General features: G+C 34.8%; 1 protein-coding gene across 1 annotated transcript in view; it reads right to left on the bottom strand.

The window, feature by feature from the left end:
• The window catches only part of LOC129745575 (venom dipeptidyl peptidase 4), an 810,441-nt gene that overhangs the window by 598,085 nt on the left and 195,799 nt on the right, over positions 1-16,557 (bottom strand). The window contains exon 2 of the mRNA XM_055738722.1: positions 6,485-6,556. The gene's annotated coding sequence lies outside the window, so the exon portion shown is untranslated. The remainder of the gene's footprint in view (positions 1-6,484; positions 6,557-16,557) is intronic.

Below are 16,557 nucleotides of genomic sequence, written 5' to 3'. Positions count from 1 at the left end.
TCAAAGCAAACAATCAGTAGCAGTAGCCTTAATAATCTGTGCATCCTATGCCAAACCGTCTTTTTTTCTCCGGAAGGCCAAATCAAATCAATCAATAAGCAGCAGCCTAAAATATCTGCGCTTCTTAAGCCAATCCGGTTTTTTCCTCCAAAAGGTCATAACAAAACAAACAATCCACAGCAGCAGCCTCCTAAGCCAATCCGTGTTATTCTCCTGAAGGTCAAATCAAAACAAAAAATCAGTAGAAGCTGCCCTAAAAAGCTGCGCATCATAAGCCAATCCGTCTAACTCCACCGGAAGGCCAAATCACAGCAAACAATCAGCGGCAGCAGCCTTAAAAATTTGCGTTTCCAAAGCCATACCGTCTTCTTGCACGGGAGGCCAAATTAAAACTAACAATCAGTAGAAGTAGCATTAAAAATCTTCGCTTCCTAAGCCAATCCGTTGTTTTCCGCCGGAATCCACAGCAGTAGCCTTAAAAATCTGCGTTTCCTAAGCCAATTATGGTTTGTATACGTGAACAACTGATCATTCATTTTTAGTACTTTTACATTTTGAAAATACATAAAAAAAAATTTCAAAAGATGATAAGGGTTTGTATGAATAATCCTTTAGTAACAAAATAGGAAACTTACTTTTACCTTATAATTTGCATCAAAATTTTGTAAACTTAGCTTAAGATTGTCAAAAGTTCTCCCTCACGTATTCGGGCCGGTTCATATTCGGACTATTTTAAATTTTAAAACTAACACCCTGGCAATATTATTGAAAATTTGACAAAAATCCAGGAGCTATTCAACAAAAATCAAGAAGAAAAACATTTGAATCGAGATTTTTTCATCGAAAATCATAACCAGATTTTGAATCGTATTTCAGGCTCCCAAAAAATCGCTTGTGTTCATTTTAATAAATCTAGCTTGAAAAATTACAGTTTTGGGCGAAAAAATTTGAATTTATAATGATGTAATTTGAATTTTTTGTTTCGAGTTTCCAATAAAATGTGAATGAATCGGACAAAATCAGGATTTTTTTCAAAAACATTTCCCATTTTTTTTTTTATTAAATTTCAGGGCTGGGTGATCTGGCAAAGCTTATTTTTGCTTATTTGATTTGAAATTAGAATGATTTTGTTTTCTTTTTAATGTCATCAATTTCAAAAAAAAAACTTTCAAAAGAAAACAATTTTCAAAAGTAAATGTAAAAAATTAAAATGTTGCGGTACAATCTCGATCCTAGTAAATGATTTTATTTTGAAATTTGGTTCTTGAAAAAACTGCAATACTTATAATTTTGAACAATACGCCAAAACAATGCAATTCCTTCATAAGAAGATATGTACATGTTATTACATTTCATTAAAAATCAAATCTTTTGGATGGGTTTTTTGAAATAAATTTTTCAAAAGACAAAACTTGCAACATGAACTTAAATTCTACGTACTTTTTTTCATTTTCATCTGCATTGGGCAAACGAACTGACATTGGTTAAACTTTAAAATCGAACTAACAATCAGAATTATTAACATGCGATTTCTAGAAATTTGGATTCCTTACCTTAATAGTCATCTTGATAATTTTATTTTGATCCTGGCACTCATTGACGAGCTAAATCTGAATCAGAATTTTGAACCTGATTACTAATTTGGAATTTTCAATCTGTTTCGGAATTGCAATACATTTTCTGAAATTTACATAAAAACGGTTTCGGAATTTATAAATTTGAGCCAAGAATTGAAATCAAAATCCATAATTATAATTAAGATGTTTTGGGTTTCAATGATTATTCTTTATTTCAAATATGTATTTCTGGCCCGACTTGCTAGTCCAAATAAAAAGAAAAAACATCGAATGATGAATCTTTATCGCCATTTTGAAGCTTTGTTATGTTTGAATTTTGCATAAGAATAAAGTTCATGAGCTTCGAATCTGATTATGAAACAAAAACTCGGAATGATTTCTGTTTTTATTTTCACATTCGTTAAAATATTATGGGAGAGTGGGCAATCATGAGCCACTTTTTCTTTGTTCCATAACTTCTTATTGTAAAAGATAAAATGGAAATAAAAAATTGTATGGTTTTCTACATTTTTAAGGTATCATTAGGCAATTTTTTTTTTAATTTTTAATAAGCTATTTTCTCAAATTCTAAAAGAGCTCTATTTTAGGATTTTGAAAAATGGTCGGGAACCAAAATATCTGAAATGAGTTAAGCCTTATTTAAAATTATGTATACAGAAATGAATTACTATCAATACTGATGTTATGAAATCGCTTGGTACATTTTTGAACCTGAAAATAATCACATTTTCGTAGATGGTGGGAAGAATTAGTGAAACATGAGGTATCAAAGAACGAAAGAACTTAAGCCGTAAATATCATGAATTTTTCGAAAAAGATACCACGGCTCAACCACGGAAGATAGCACGGCAGGACTTGAACCCGTAATCTTCGCTTCAGTACAACGGCGCGTTAGCCAGTTTCACCACGGTGAACATGATGATACCGGCCAACACGAGCAATCGAGCTCTGCCGATCAACTGCTGGACCTTCTATCGAAACACCATGATAATCCCGCATGCAGGGTTGCCAACATTTTATTTAAAAAATCAGAGAACTGACGAAATTAAATTCAGGCTTTATCAGGCTACGATAAGGTAACGGAAATTTCGCTAAAAGTGATGACCTTATTTTGGTCACTGCTCCTAATTTTCTCTCTAATATGTGTTGTGAGCCTACTTGGTTGAATAATTCAACTGAATCAAAGCATCAAAGCAATCGAAAGATTCCCTTTAATCCCTTTCTTAAATACGAATTCAAGGGAATCTTTCGATTTCTTTTATTCAGCCATATTTCGATTTTTTCACTTTAGCAATGGTACCTAATTCAGTTCCTTACTACCCATTTTTCATCACATTCGCAAAAATCAGGTTGAATCAGGCATATTTTCAAAAATCAGGCAAATTCAATGGCTTATCAGGTTGTCAGGCAGAGCCTCGAAAAAACAAGCAATACCTGAAAAATCAGGCACATTGGTATCTCTGCCCGCATGTGATCTTTCCCACTATAGCCCTATTTGCCGCTGGTAGTGTTCGTGATATTTATTATGCTGCTTGTTTCACCAAGCCTTTTCAGTTTTGGAACAATTAACCTAAAAAACGACCATGTGTGTCGACCGGCTGTTCGTTTTTTGTATTGAGAGGTTTTGAGGTTAATGGTCCCGGATCATCTGTACACGGTCAGCAAGTGTGCGTAAGAAATGTCAAAAACAACTCTATTGATCTCTTTTGTTTCTCTAACCCCACCCATCGACTCGGGATTTTAGCCGAGCGAGCACATGGTCGATTGCTTCGGGTTTGCCTCAACTAACGGTTAGATTAAGAAGCAATCAGTGCTGCTGCAGTGCTGCAGTTGAACGGCAGGGCTCGATTGCTCGTGTTCGCCGGCTTCATCACGTTCACCGTGGTGATTAAGGGTGATACGGTCAAAATTTGGTCAATATCAACTTGACGTATTTCTTTCAATTTTGCATTTTAAAAACCTGAACCCCTCATTTTGAAGGTGTGTGTGTGTGTTTGTGTGTAGAGTATTGCTCCTATTTTGATTTTGGAATTCACTCATCAGTTGTCAAAATGCCGTCCAAGGAAGATGAGCAGCGTATCAAAATTTTGCTTGCGCATCGCGAAAATCCAAGCTACTCGCACGCAAAGCTGGCAAAATCGCTAAAAGTTGCCAAATCAACCGTTACAAATGTAATAAAAGTATTTGGGGAACGTTTGTCGACAGCCAGGAAGTCTGGATCGAGGGGAAATCGAAAACCGGAAGCCGCTGAGACGACAAAGAGAGTTGCCGGTAGTTTCAAGTGAAACCCTAACCTCTCTCTCCGAGATGCCGCAAATAAACTGGGTGTATCGTCTACAACCGTGCATCGAGCCAAAAAACGAGCCGAACTATCGACCTACAAGAAGGTAGTGACTCCAAATCGCGATAATAAACAAAATACGACGGCCAAAGCGCGATCCTGGAGGCTGTACACGACGATACTGACGAAGTTTGACTGCGTGGTAATGGACGACGAAGCCTACGTCAAAGCCGACTACAAGCAGCTTCCGGGACTGGAGTTTTATACGGCAAAAGGAAGGGAAAAGGTAGCAGATCTTTTCAAGCACATGAAACTGTCAAAGTTCGCGAAGAAATATCTGGTTTGGCAAGCCATCTGTACCTGTGGCTTGAAAAGCAGCATTTTCATAGCTTCCGGGACTGTCAACCAAGAAATTTACGTGAAAGAGTGTTTGAATAAATGTCTGCTGCCTTTCCTGAAGAAACACGGTTGTTCCGTACTGTCCCTCTCAACACGCCAGAGCTCCGCCCAATTTAGAAATACTGGGCTATTGTCAAGCGGAACCTAAAGAAGACCAAAAAAAAACTGTTAAGGACGAGCAGCAGTTCAAGGCAATCTGGCTTTCTGCGGCGAAGAAGGTGGACAAGGTGGCTGTACAAAATCTGATGGCAGCGGTTAAGCGTAAGGCCCGGCAATTCGGATTTGGAAAAGCGGAAGCCTAGTGAATATTTTTCCTGAATTTTATACTAATTAAACTTGAAAAAGAATTTAATTTGATTTTTTAAATAAACGATTTCACCGATTTACACGCGTTTTCCCTTGATCAAATTTTGACCGTATCACCCTTCATTGGCTAACGCGCCGTTGTACTGAAGCGGAGATTGCAGGTTGAAGTCCTGCCGGTGAGCCGTTGTATCTTTTTGAAAAATTAATGATATTTACGGCTTATGTTCTTTTGTTCTTTGATACTTCATGTTTCTCTAATTCTTTCCATCACCTACAAAAATGTGGAATTACTATCAATAAGTGAACATTTTTGAAAAACTGTTGCTGATTTCTGAACTTGGGATTAGTTTTAGAGGTTTTGACATCAGTTTTGAGTCAAAATTGTTACTATTTAATATCCCTACTTTACTTCATCATCATAATATGATAACGCATTACAAATTTTGAGTGCAGATTAGTAAACCTCGCTTGCTTTTCATAAACCTCCATGGGAGGGAGGTGGGAGAGGTTTTCCACCACCATATTCACCCCACTTTTTCACTTTCACACTTCGAGTGAACGAGGAAAAAATATTCCGCAGTGAAAATCGGAGGAATTGAAAAAAAAACTTATTTAAATTAATTAGTTAATAATTTAAATTATTAACTTTTAAATTTCAATAATCTTTCAACCATTCCGCGTCTATGTATTTCACCTAGTTTCGCATCCATGAAATTCAGTATAGTCGAGTTTTCAACGATTATAAGTATTTACTTCCGTTTTCACGTTCACAAGAGGTGTAAATGCACCCTTGATGGGAAACTCCCCTAAATAAGTACCTTATCCATATAAAAAAAAATGTTAGTCTAGAACTAAATCTCATTAAATAACCACCAGCTGAAATGAAAAACAAATGTTTTGTTAACTATCTCAATGCTAAAAATGTCAATTACCCGGAAATTAATTTGTCTTATAAAATTTCGTTAAAAATTATGTATTTTGAATATTAAATTCTTAGTATTCTTAGTAAATGCATTAAAAGAGCTGAGTTTATGCCATTGCAGTTAACCATCGGTATTTTGTGAGCTTCTGAAATGCGATTTTGCATAATCCTTTTTGGAGTGACAAAAGCAACCTTATCAGTTGACCCCACACGTTGCCCTCACTCAACTAACGACAGCTCCAAAAGATCATCCCGCCGAAGTCGAATCACGTCTACTAACTGTCACAGCTTAATGTGTTTGGCTATTAACGTGATATCAGAAGCAGTGTGTTTGCATTTGGCTTTTGCACTTGTCACAATGTAGTTCCCTTCTGTATGGCTTGCTCGCTCTGTCTCTTTCCTTCAAAAGACTCCTCACCCACGCGCCATCTGTACAGCACTATTCAGAAAGCCAGAGAAACACCGGGAAGTTGATCCCGAACTAAAGCCCCAGTCAGTAGTAGTTGGGAGCATCGGATATTGGCTGCAACCACCATTAATGATAAAGTAGATGTAATACGCAGAGTGGCAACCACCTCAGCTAAGTCCTGCTCGCCCATCGGATGACAGCAAGTGGCCAGAAGCCAATCTGTCGGTTTCGATATTGTATGCTTATCACCACCCACTTCACCCAGCCATTCACTGTCCACCCACCCACTCACCACCTCACCACAATCGGTCGAGCTTTTCTGCACTTCTGGGTCCTTGAAGGGCCACACTAAACACTAAACCCTACGTTCGTTCATAGATGTCCGCTTTTGGCTTTTGAGGTTATGGGCGGCTCTCCTTCACCAATATCACCAACAAGCTCGCTTTTGCCTAGCTATGGCACTTTTGCAGTTTTCGAATCTTGTTAGTAAGCATACTGAAGAAGAACTGCTCCACTTGGTTCAATAATTTCTCGAGAAGCAATTTAGGGTGCTGGGAAATTTATCCGATCCATATTGAAATTCTATATACCGTTTTGGATGGCTGGCTGGTCTTTAGTTAGTTGTGTGAGCGATGCCGCCTAATGGATTCCTCCTGCGAGAGCTGTGAATAGAAAAGGGAACAAACGAAAATGGTATCAGTGATGGTAATTAAGATTTATTACATCGGTTGATTGATAACGATTTCTTATAGACAGAGGTAACTTTCGAACAACTTTGAACACCATTCCATTGTTTATTTTCGGATGTTTAGAGTTTGTTCGAGCAAGTGGTACAATAAATAAATCGATACTTTGAAGTTTGAGAAACATCATCTTGACAATATGCTTAAAACGTCCAATGGTTAGCATATGGTACTAAATGTGTATAATAATTTGTGAAAATATTTATAGAAAGCTTGATTTTAACATAAAAATTAACAAATCAATTCGGTTCATTAGCAAAACTTTAACCCATGAATAAAGGATCAATGAAGTATATTAAATTTTTATAAAATATGCAACAGAAAACATCAGTTTTGACATTCGTACAAAATACATGTTTTTAATAGTAGAAAAATTAATTAGTTTGGTATATGCGTGTGGCTTTAACTTATTTATGCAATTAAGGTTAAAACTAAAGCTATTTGTGATATTGAATCATTTTGTGATAGGAGAGCATAATGAAATCAAGAATACCAGATGCCCTCCTACCCAACTAACATGAAATCGTAATAGAAATGATGGATTATCATTTATTAAAATAATATTATTAGACATTTTCAATAACCATCGTAAACAAGTTGGTATTGAATATTTTCTATCATTCATTTACGACAAGCTTTGCCCAAAAATAGTTGAGTCGGATAGAAGTTTAGTCAATTCGTAAATATGTCTCCAAAAAGTTGGGGATATATTAGTTCGACATTTACGATTTGAGTGAACTAATTTACGATAAATAGGTGGTCCATCGATTGAAACTCTATCCGATCGCTCCTTTTCTTCCTGGACTGGAGTTGAAATCGAGGAATTTTTTTTCCGTTTTTCTCAAATTACCTCAAATCGTATATTTTCATTTTATGGGGAAATTGAATCGTTGGAATCTTGTCATCGTAGGTAGATATATCACCTCCACTTTTATAGCTATATGCTATTTTGGTAAGTTTAATACAATCTTATCATCTGGTTTAATTGTTTGAATAATTCTGTTGTTCCTGCGATATACCTCCTTTAATGTTTGCTGGGTAGTGTCAGTAATGTACAGAAATAACCAGATCAGATGGACATGGATACGATTCTTCCACACGGCTCTCGCGAATCAACACATTTTTTGAGCGAAACTATACGTTAAAGACGGAATTCATACCGCGTAAAAATAACCTTAGTGTACTCAAATTTGGATTAACAAGCTTGACGTGGAAAAAAAGTAGCAACGATAAAATTTTTTTTTTTTCAAAATATAATTTAACGATTAACAAGCTTAATGTGGAAAAAATAGTATCAACGAGAATTTTTTTTTAAATATAATAATTGTTTCTTATATTGATATGCATACAACTTTTTATGAAACACGGCCATCGAAGTCAACGATCCAAAACACCACCACAGATTCACCACAAAAGAAGAGCGGCATCTAGATTAAGGGTACCAGACGTACTCTTTTAAGAGTACATGTACTCTTTTTCGATCGAGATTTGGACATACTCTTCTTTTTGTGAAATTTTACCAAATGTACTCTTTTTTTTTGTTTAAAGAAATTTGATCTGAAAAACCAACATATTTCTTCCATTTTATGAGGTTGTGTTTATTTCATAGTTTTGGCTGAGTAGGCCTTGGTCGATTGCGGACGCGTTTTTCTGTCATTTCGTTGCTTGCGTTGTCTTTCGGTGTTAAGTTTGAAAAATTATCAGATGTGTAATTTACCTACAAGAAAACGAAGAACTTTTTTTATCCTACCATGCTAAAGATATTCACAATATCAGGAATCATTTTTTATGATTCCTTCGCGTTTCAAAGTGTCATCATTCTTCATTTCAAAGAAGCCGGATGATGCCATCACTAAATATATTCATCGTGGATTCAGCTAAATATCTACAAATTGGTGAGTTCGTTCCATTTCTTTTTTTCTTGTATATATCATCGAGCTTTTTCATGTGTTACAAATTCAAAATAGCTTAACTGCATGGATAGGTCATCAAACGATCAAAAGACTGATATACAATGGATTGTGGGTTCAAGCCAGCCGGAGTATCTCGTCAAATTTAGAATCACGTGAATGTTACTTGGTACCTTTTCAGGATTCTTTATTTGTGTCGAACAGTTGGAAGGGAGTGAGATGAGTCAAACCTATCCCAAACCAGTGGTAACGGACCCCTTAGTTGTGTTACAAATATTGTTGATGAGTTAAGCATAAACAATATTTGAATATGCGATCGAGACTTCCCGTATCGATTCGGGTCGAAAGACCTATCAGCAGCCACTGGTGGGTTCTCATACATAAATACATACATTGTATTTTTTCGTAGTTTTTGCAACTCACATCTTATGCAAAAACTACGAAAGGAATACTGCTTAATAAGCTTAAATTACTTTAACACAGGCATGTCAAACTCGTTTAGGTGTGCGGGCCGCATAACGAATTTTCTATGACGTAGAGGGCCGTAGCCAAAATCAGTTAGAAAACTTAACATATTAGTTTCGCGGAGATTAGATACAATACAATGGAATATATTTATATTAATAAATTTTTATTAAAGCTTTTAATGTTTAACATTCTTATATATCTATTGTCCTGATGCTTGACATCTTTTCTGAGATACTAGTTTATTAACATCAGCTTGAAGTTTATTTGTCACTGACACTTTCATTATTGATGATAATTTTGTATCAGATAATCTCGAACGATGAGAAGTTGTTGTAGCTTTCATTATGGAAAAAAAACTGTTCACATAGATAGGTACTTGCAAACGTAGCAAAAATTCTGGCAACAAATTTCCGTAACACAACGTAGCGTTCAGGCAAATAGCTGTAAAATTTTGGTACAGTCACTTCAATGTATTTCGCTTTTAATAAAGAATCGCACTGCAGCTCTATCAACTCTAGTTGCAAATTATCAGCAGCATTTTTAGGAGCAAACGAAAATGGAGATACAAACAACGGAAATTCTTGCTCGTATGAATTAAAGTCAAGAAAACGTCTTTTGAATGCATCAGGTAACGATTCTAGGTGAACCAAATGATACAGCCTCATTTGATCTTTCAGTTCTTGACACATAGAGAAGTGCACAAGGTTTTCTTTGGGAATTTGGTTGATCCATAACCGTAACTTCGCTTGAAAGTTTTTTACATTATCACTATCACAAGCAGTTATGATACTTTTTTCTTTTCCTTGAAGTTTAAAGTAAAAATCTTGTAAATGGCCAGTGAGATAAACGGCAAATGCCAAATCCTGAACCCAGCCATCAGCATGAGAATGTTCAACAGGTTCACCTTTCATTTCCAAAATAATATTATTTCCTCCCGTAGCAAAAAAAAGTCTTTTTAATATTTTGTTGCAGGAAAGCAAGGCTACTTCTGTGTAGAAGGGAACACAATCGAATTCATGTCCAATGTCTTCCAAAAATGTCGAAAATTGGCTATGATTCAAGCCACGGGAACGGATAAAATTTACAGTATCTGAAACTGGTTTAAGCACATTTTGGAACTTTAATTGCTTTGCGCATAATGCCTCTTGGTGAACAATACATTGAAAATGAGAAAATTTGAAATTGCTATCGGTTTCCCTTATTTTCGCAAGCAGTTTTGCACCATTAGTTGTATTAAAATCTTTATTCGGTGTTATATTAGATTTTTATAATTTCATCTTCATACTTTTTTGAACGGACAAACACTACAACTTCCCAAAAAGTATATGGAAAATCGCACAACAAAGAAAGTTTGAAGCGTGCTATCTCGAAAGTAGCTTTTGTGCACTTATACCCCTTTGGCTCTGAGGGTGTCATATGATGTGATTGTTGCATGCAAATTAAAAATCGACCTCTGAATCCGAATAGAAGCCAAAAAAAAATCTGCGAAGAGCAGTTTATTGGTCAGATTATAGAAAAAGATAATTTTATGAACAGTAGCTGAAGATATTAAAAAAAAAAACACAATTATTTTTTCCATTTTTCAAAAACTGCTCTAATCAGATTTTTCGGATTTTTTTTAACTCAGTGACCGATATGGTATTAAAAATGACTCACAATCAACGAATAAAAAATATTGTTAACTAGTGTTATTAAAAATGTTTGCTGTTTATACTCACGTAATCGGATAGGTTTAAGACAATAAGAAGACTCCAGCGGTGGGATATGTTTTGGTTCAATTCCGGTGCAACCAACACACTAACCGCAAAATTAACTGAACGTTAGACAAGTGTTTATTGAAATAAAATTGTTCAGAGCTGCGAATTTAATCACGGAATTTTTTTTATTATTCCGGATGTGCTTTTTAACAATGAATAATGTTGATATTCAGGCTTGCGTACATCTTCAATTTAAAAAATATCACAATATGTCTGTTGTTCCTTCGGTAAAACAAAAATAATAAAACCAAAATACTTGGAAGATATTTATGTTGTTTACGCTATGAATGTTTACACACAATCTTACACGGAAGCGGGAATCACCTCAAACTGTGGTTCAGAGCAATAATGTTACACGTGTTTTTCTGAGAGGAAATTTGAACATCGAGAAACATTTGTACTAAGTTGAAAACGTTATATTCAACTTTAGTTTTTTGCAGTAATATTTAACATAAAAATCAGTGGTGTTTTTTATTGTGACAATTAAAGATGGGGCTACGCGGGCAGCATTGACCCCCAGTTTGACATGCCTGATGTACATCCTTTTCCTTCTGCTGTGCCTACCATCCTGGCGCAAAGCTCGATAATTAAATGGATCTTGTATCAACCCGATGGCTGGGCTAAGGAAACCGCAGTTCGGATAAGCGGGGTTACACTGCATATCGTTTCTCTAGACTTTTTGGGTAAATGATCTCAATGTGCTTTTTTTGGTGTTGCGGGATCTGGTAACCCTAATCTAGATGTGCTTTGAGTAAATTAAACGGTTTATGAATATGCCTCCTCAAACTTATGTTCGATGCAATTATATCATGATGAGTTTTTTCAATGTTAGGTTTTGTGCTGCTCATTACCAAAAGGTTATATTTGAATAAGATATAATCTTGTTGAAATGATATCAAAGATTGATATAATTTGCTTATGAATGTATAGATTTTTCGTTATAACTTGAAATAGTTTAAAATCTTACGAATACTCAATTACAACTCCTTTTGACAGAAAAATATGAGTATCAAAATACCTCATCTTTGTATAGTTCCGATTTTCTCTTCTGATCGGGAACGCAACAAAACCCTTGCGCAACTTGTCAAGTGTGAAAGGTTAAAAAAACAAACCTCATTCGAAATATCACAAGTTTTTCTGGAAGATTCCTTTAGCGAATTGTAGTTTAATTTTCCATTCAGTGGGATCAATCTTTGTTAGCTAGACTCTTCATATTTTTATGGTTTTATTATCAAAGTCATTTTTTTAACACGCAATTCTTTCGGACTTTGAAGTCAGAGAAAATAAGACAAAATATGCATTTGTTTTACATATTTTGTTTTGGTTTATTGACTTACATATACACTACAGTCAATCGCAAAATTGATCGTACACCCATTACTCATCCTTGAATTAAGAGTTTTTCGGGATTTAACAGTAAATAGTAACTTTTTAATAGTTAAGTAAAAACAACTTCAATCCATTGAAAAATACCTCGTTTTAACTCTTTAACTGTGAAAAGAAAAATACAAATTATTTACATTTTAACTTCATATTTTAAACAACAACAAAAAAAACACCATTTCAGATGTGGCAAAATTGATCGTACAGTACTACTTTTTCTTAAAATTTAAAGAAAAATCAATTCAAAGAAAGTAACAAATATCATAAAACAACTAAATTAGTATTTGGCATGACCGTCTTTGGCATTTAGCACTGCTTGCAAGCGTCGTGGCATCGATTCAACGAGGTTTTTGATTACACTAGATGGAATGTTCTCCCAGATCTCCTTAATCGCCGTTCCGAGTTGTGCCTTGTTCCTACAATTTTTATTTTTCAGGCGATTCTTGTCCTCCGACCAGAAGTGTTCTATCGGGTTCATATCGAGAGACTGCGGAGGCGTTTTGAATTGTTTAGGGGTATTATACAGCAACCAACCCCGTACGACAATAGCGGTATGTTTGAGGTAATTATCTTGTTGAAAGTAGTATTCACGAGGTATACTCAATTTATTCACGGAAGGCGGCCGGTTACGTTTGAGGGTGTTCAAATAACCCATCTTGTCCATCGTTGAGTCAATGAATTCCATGGTTCCAGGTCCAGAGGCCGACATTGAGCCCCACAACATCTGGCTGCCGCCACCGAGTTTTACAGTTGGGACCAAATTTCCAGGATTTCTCCGCACCATTTACTGTCTATCCGACCCGAAAAGATTTATTTTTGTTTCGTCGGTAAATAGAACATTGTTCCAGAACTCTTAAGGCTTATTAACATAAGCCTTAGTGAATTCCCGTCGTTTTTCATATTTACCTTCGAGATAAAGGGCTTCTTACGAACTACACGACTTCTCAGACCGCTCCTGTGCGCTACCCTCCGGACAGTATCTGCGCTGACAGGTTTTCCGATGGTCCCAGCGACTCCAGTGGTCAATTTCGGAATACTTGTTTGAGGTTTCCTTTTCAGAGTTCGCACAATTACCCGTTAATCTGTAGGAGTCAAGATGCGTTTTCGTCCTCTTCCAGTGATATTTTTCACGGTTTCTTCATATTTCAACTTTTTGATGATGTACTGCACTGTAGAGTGGGTTTTCTCGACGCTATTTCCCGCAATGATCTTCCGCGACCACACATACTTATTGTCAACGATCGCGTCGCAATGTCCGTTTCCTTGTGCTTGTTTGCCATTTTGATCAGAACTCTTCGAAATTCAGCGAAAAAACAAAAACAAACACTGCCCAAGAAGCTGCTGGGTGTTGACATGAAACACTGACAAAAAATAACTTCGCTTATCCACATTGATCTTGTTTACTCATAAAAAAATTCAGGTTAAATTAAAGGTGTACGATCAACTTCTAGATTTATAAAATAAGCAAAACATATTTTTTAAAATCGTAGCGATCGGGTCAATAGCTAAATTTGTAAACAATTAATGTGCATCAAAGTCATAAATGTTGAACCATTTTTTCACACAAAATAAATGAAAATAGTTGGTAAACCATGTGTGTACGATCAATTTTGCGATTGATTGTATGCGCGTGGCTTTAACTTATTTATGCAATTAAGCTAAATACTAAAACTTTTTGTGATATTGAGTCATTTTGTGATATGAGAGCATAATGAAATCGAGAATACCAAATGCGCTCCTAGTGTCAGTAATGTACAAGCAGCCGCGGTCCTTTGGGGGGGGGGGGGGGGGGGTGGCGGGTGATCGGGATGATCAATTAATGATAATTTCAATTAAGAAGATGCATTTCAATTTTAGAATCATACAAGAAGTTAACGATGTCCACAACACAAAAGTCTTAACTCAGATTTAACACTAACTTTTCGATTGTTTTCCTCCCATTTTCATCGCTATCAAAGACCTATTCCACGGTTCACAAATTTGTTAGAGCAATGTTCCAGAAAAAAATCTAATTAGCGTACCAATCTAAATGATATGGGAGAGCAGGGAATCGTGGGCCACTTTTTTTCGTTGTTCCATAACTTCTTTATTATAAAAGATAAAATGAAAATAGAAAAATGGTATGGTTTTCTACATTTTCAAGGTATGATAAGGTTTTTTTTTTAATTTTTAATAAGTTATTTTCCCCAAATTCTGACTGTTTGAAAAAAAGCAATATTTTTTGAATTTTGAAAAATGGTGGGGAATCGTGGGCCACCAAATCCAAATTGACCAAATAACATGCAAAGTTTATGAGTTGACCCAAAACTGTGATTTCCTAATTCATTTCGTTATTTTAAAGCAATTTAAGATGATGAAATAAAAAAGAGAGCTGTGTATGATCGAATAGATTCCAAAACCTGGCTCGCGAACGTTTCGGCAAAATTCCTTATATAGGATGGACAAAATATTTTTCATAACTCTTCATTTGGCATAAGAAAACTTTACATATAGTTATAACGAATTTTAAGTTCTGAATGTGTAAAAAAAACATAAAAATATAGGTGGTTAAAGATGTGTGGCCCACGATTCCCCACATGCTATGATTTGCAAATTGGTTGCGTTTGTGTGACTTATTGATGTTTCATCAAAAATTCCTTTTCCACGTGAAAGATCATGACAAAACTAAGATTATAAGCGTATAAGCATATTTTTGTTATGAACTTTAGGTTCTCCATAGATGCAATTAGCGGGTGTTTTTTTTTTAATTATGAAAGTAAATTTTTCTATCTTTTTTTAGCTTGATAAATAAAAGAAGCATATGATGCGTATTTAAGTCAACAACATTTAGAAATATATGCTCACGCAAAGCGACGATGATGACAGTTGGTTCGAGATTTTTATCTCAACACACATCTGAGAGATTAAAAGTGGCCCACGTTTCCCCATGGCCCACGATACCCCACTCTCCCCTACATATATCAATTGATTCAGAATTTAAAGCATAACATTTTAATATTAAAAGTTTATTTCTCGATAAAATAATCAATGAAGTCGTTATGCGTACGCCACAACTTGCCCATTTTAGATTTTCTGAAAATTTCACATTTCTAATTTATGATTGAAAGTAGTTTACTTTGAAAGAGTGTATTTTGTTTAAGAAAATTATGAAAAATAATAACTGCCGAAATGCAGAGTGGTCACCTGGAATAAGTCCTAACTAGAATTATTCGACCTTTAGGAAAAGATCGATCTCCAAGATTGATTCAGATGAGCGGTCGTAGGATCGATTCACCCGAAGCTTGGCGATCGATCTCTAATAGATCAATCTTATCAATTTTTAACAAGAAAGAGAACATTTTGTTATCATAAGGATAAAAAAGAACAGGAAGTTTCAAAGATGCGTTAAATTTCTATCTTTGGTTAAAATAAATGCATATAAACGCTTTAATTTAGGTTCTCAATATATTGAAAAATTCAAAGCAATTGCTCTGGTGTACCTTACATATATTTTGAGCCAATCAAATTAAACAATAAAAACATTATAATTGTTGTTTATTCATTTAGCTCTAAATATTTTCAAAATCGAAGAAAAATCATTAATCCAAAATCGTAATGAAAATATTGTAACAAAATTTTGATTTCAGTTGCGAGTATAAGAATTTGAAAAAAAGAATAGAATTCTTATTTAAGTATCATACCTCAGATTTTGAACTCATCATCAGTCATCATATAAAAATAAGAGATAAAACTCGAAAAAGAGTAATATCAAAAACTTATATGTATGTGTGCATTAATTTTAAATTCAAATTACATAATGCCATCTTATTTAAAATACCATATTTTGAATATTGTTTCCGAACTTGGCAGAATTTTGAGATTCATACCAATCATCAATCCAAATCATTCACACAATGATAATTTAAATTGGAAGTTATAATCCAGTTTCAGATTTGACAAAAAAAAGTTTTATTATTGGAAAGAAATCAGCTATTTGATTGCATATATTTCAATAACTGTTTCGAATAATATTGGCATCATGAAATATTCCGTCAGATTTTTTCAATCACCTCTAGTTTTGGTTCTATGGCTCGTATAATTCTAAAACTTGGCAGTTTTTACTGAATTGCAGCTCAATGAAATAAAAAACTTGTATGGAAACTAGAAACTGATTAAAAATGTACTAACCATCCTGGATTTTATGAAGGATAGAAAATTTGCCTAGATTTTCGAATTTCAGAGATACAATGTTTTAGTTAAAGTAAAAAAGTGATTTAACAATTTTAAGAAAATTCAATTGAAAATGATATAACCATTTCATTCCTGACATCACTAAAGGGCGTTTTGAATTTTTCAATATTCATGTTTTTAATTTATTTAACATCTATGTAGAAGACTGCAAAACGATTTGTTTACAATAAAA

The sequence above is a fragment of the Uranotaenia lowii genome, chromosome 2 (genome assembly GCF_029784155.1).
Source record: "Uranotaenia lowii strain MFRU-FL chromosome 2, ASM2978415v1, whole genome shotgun sequence".
NCBI lineage: Eukaryota > Metazoa > Arthropoda > Insecta > Diptera > Culicidae > Uranotaenia > Uranotaenia lowii.
Note: the sequence above shows the minus strand (reverse complement) of the source record. Positions and strands in the feature narration are given on the sequence as shown.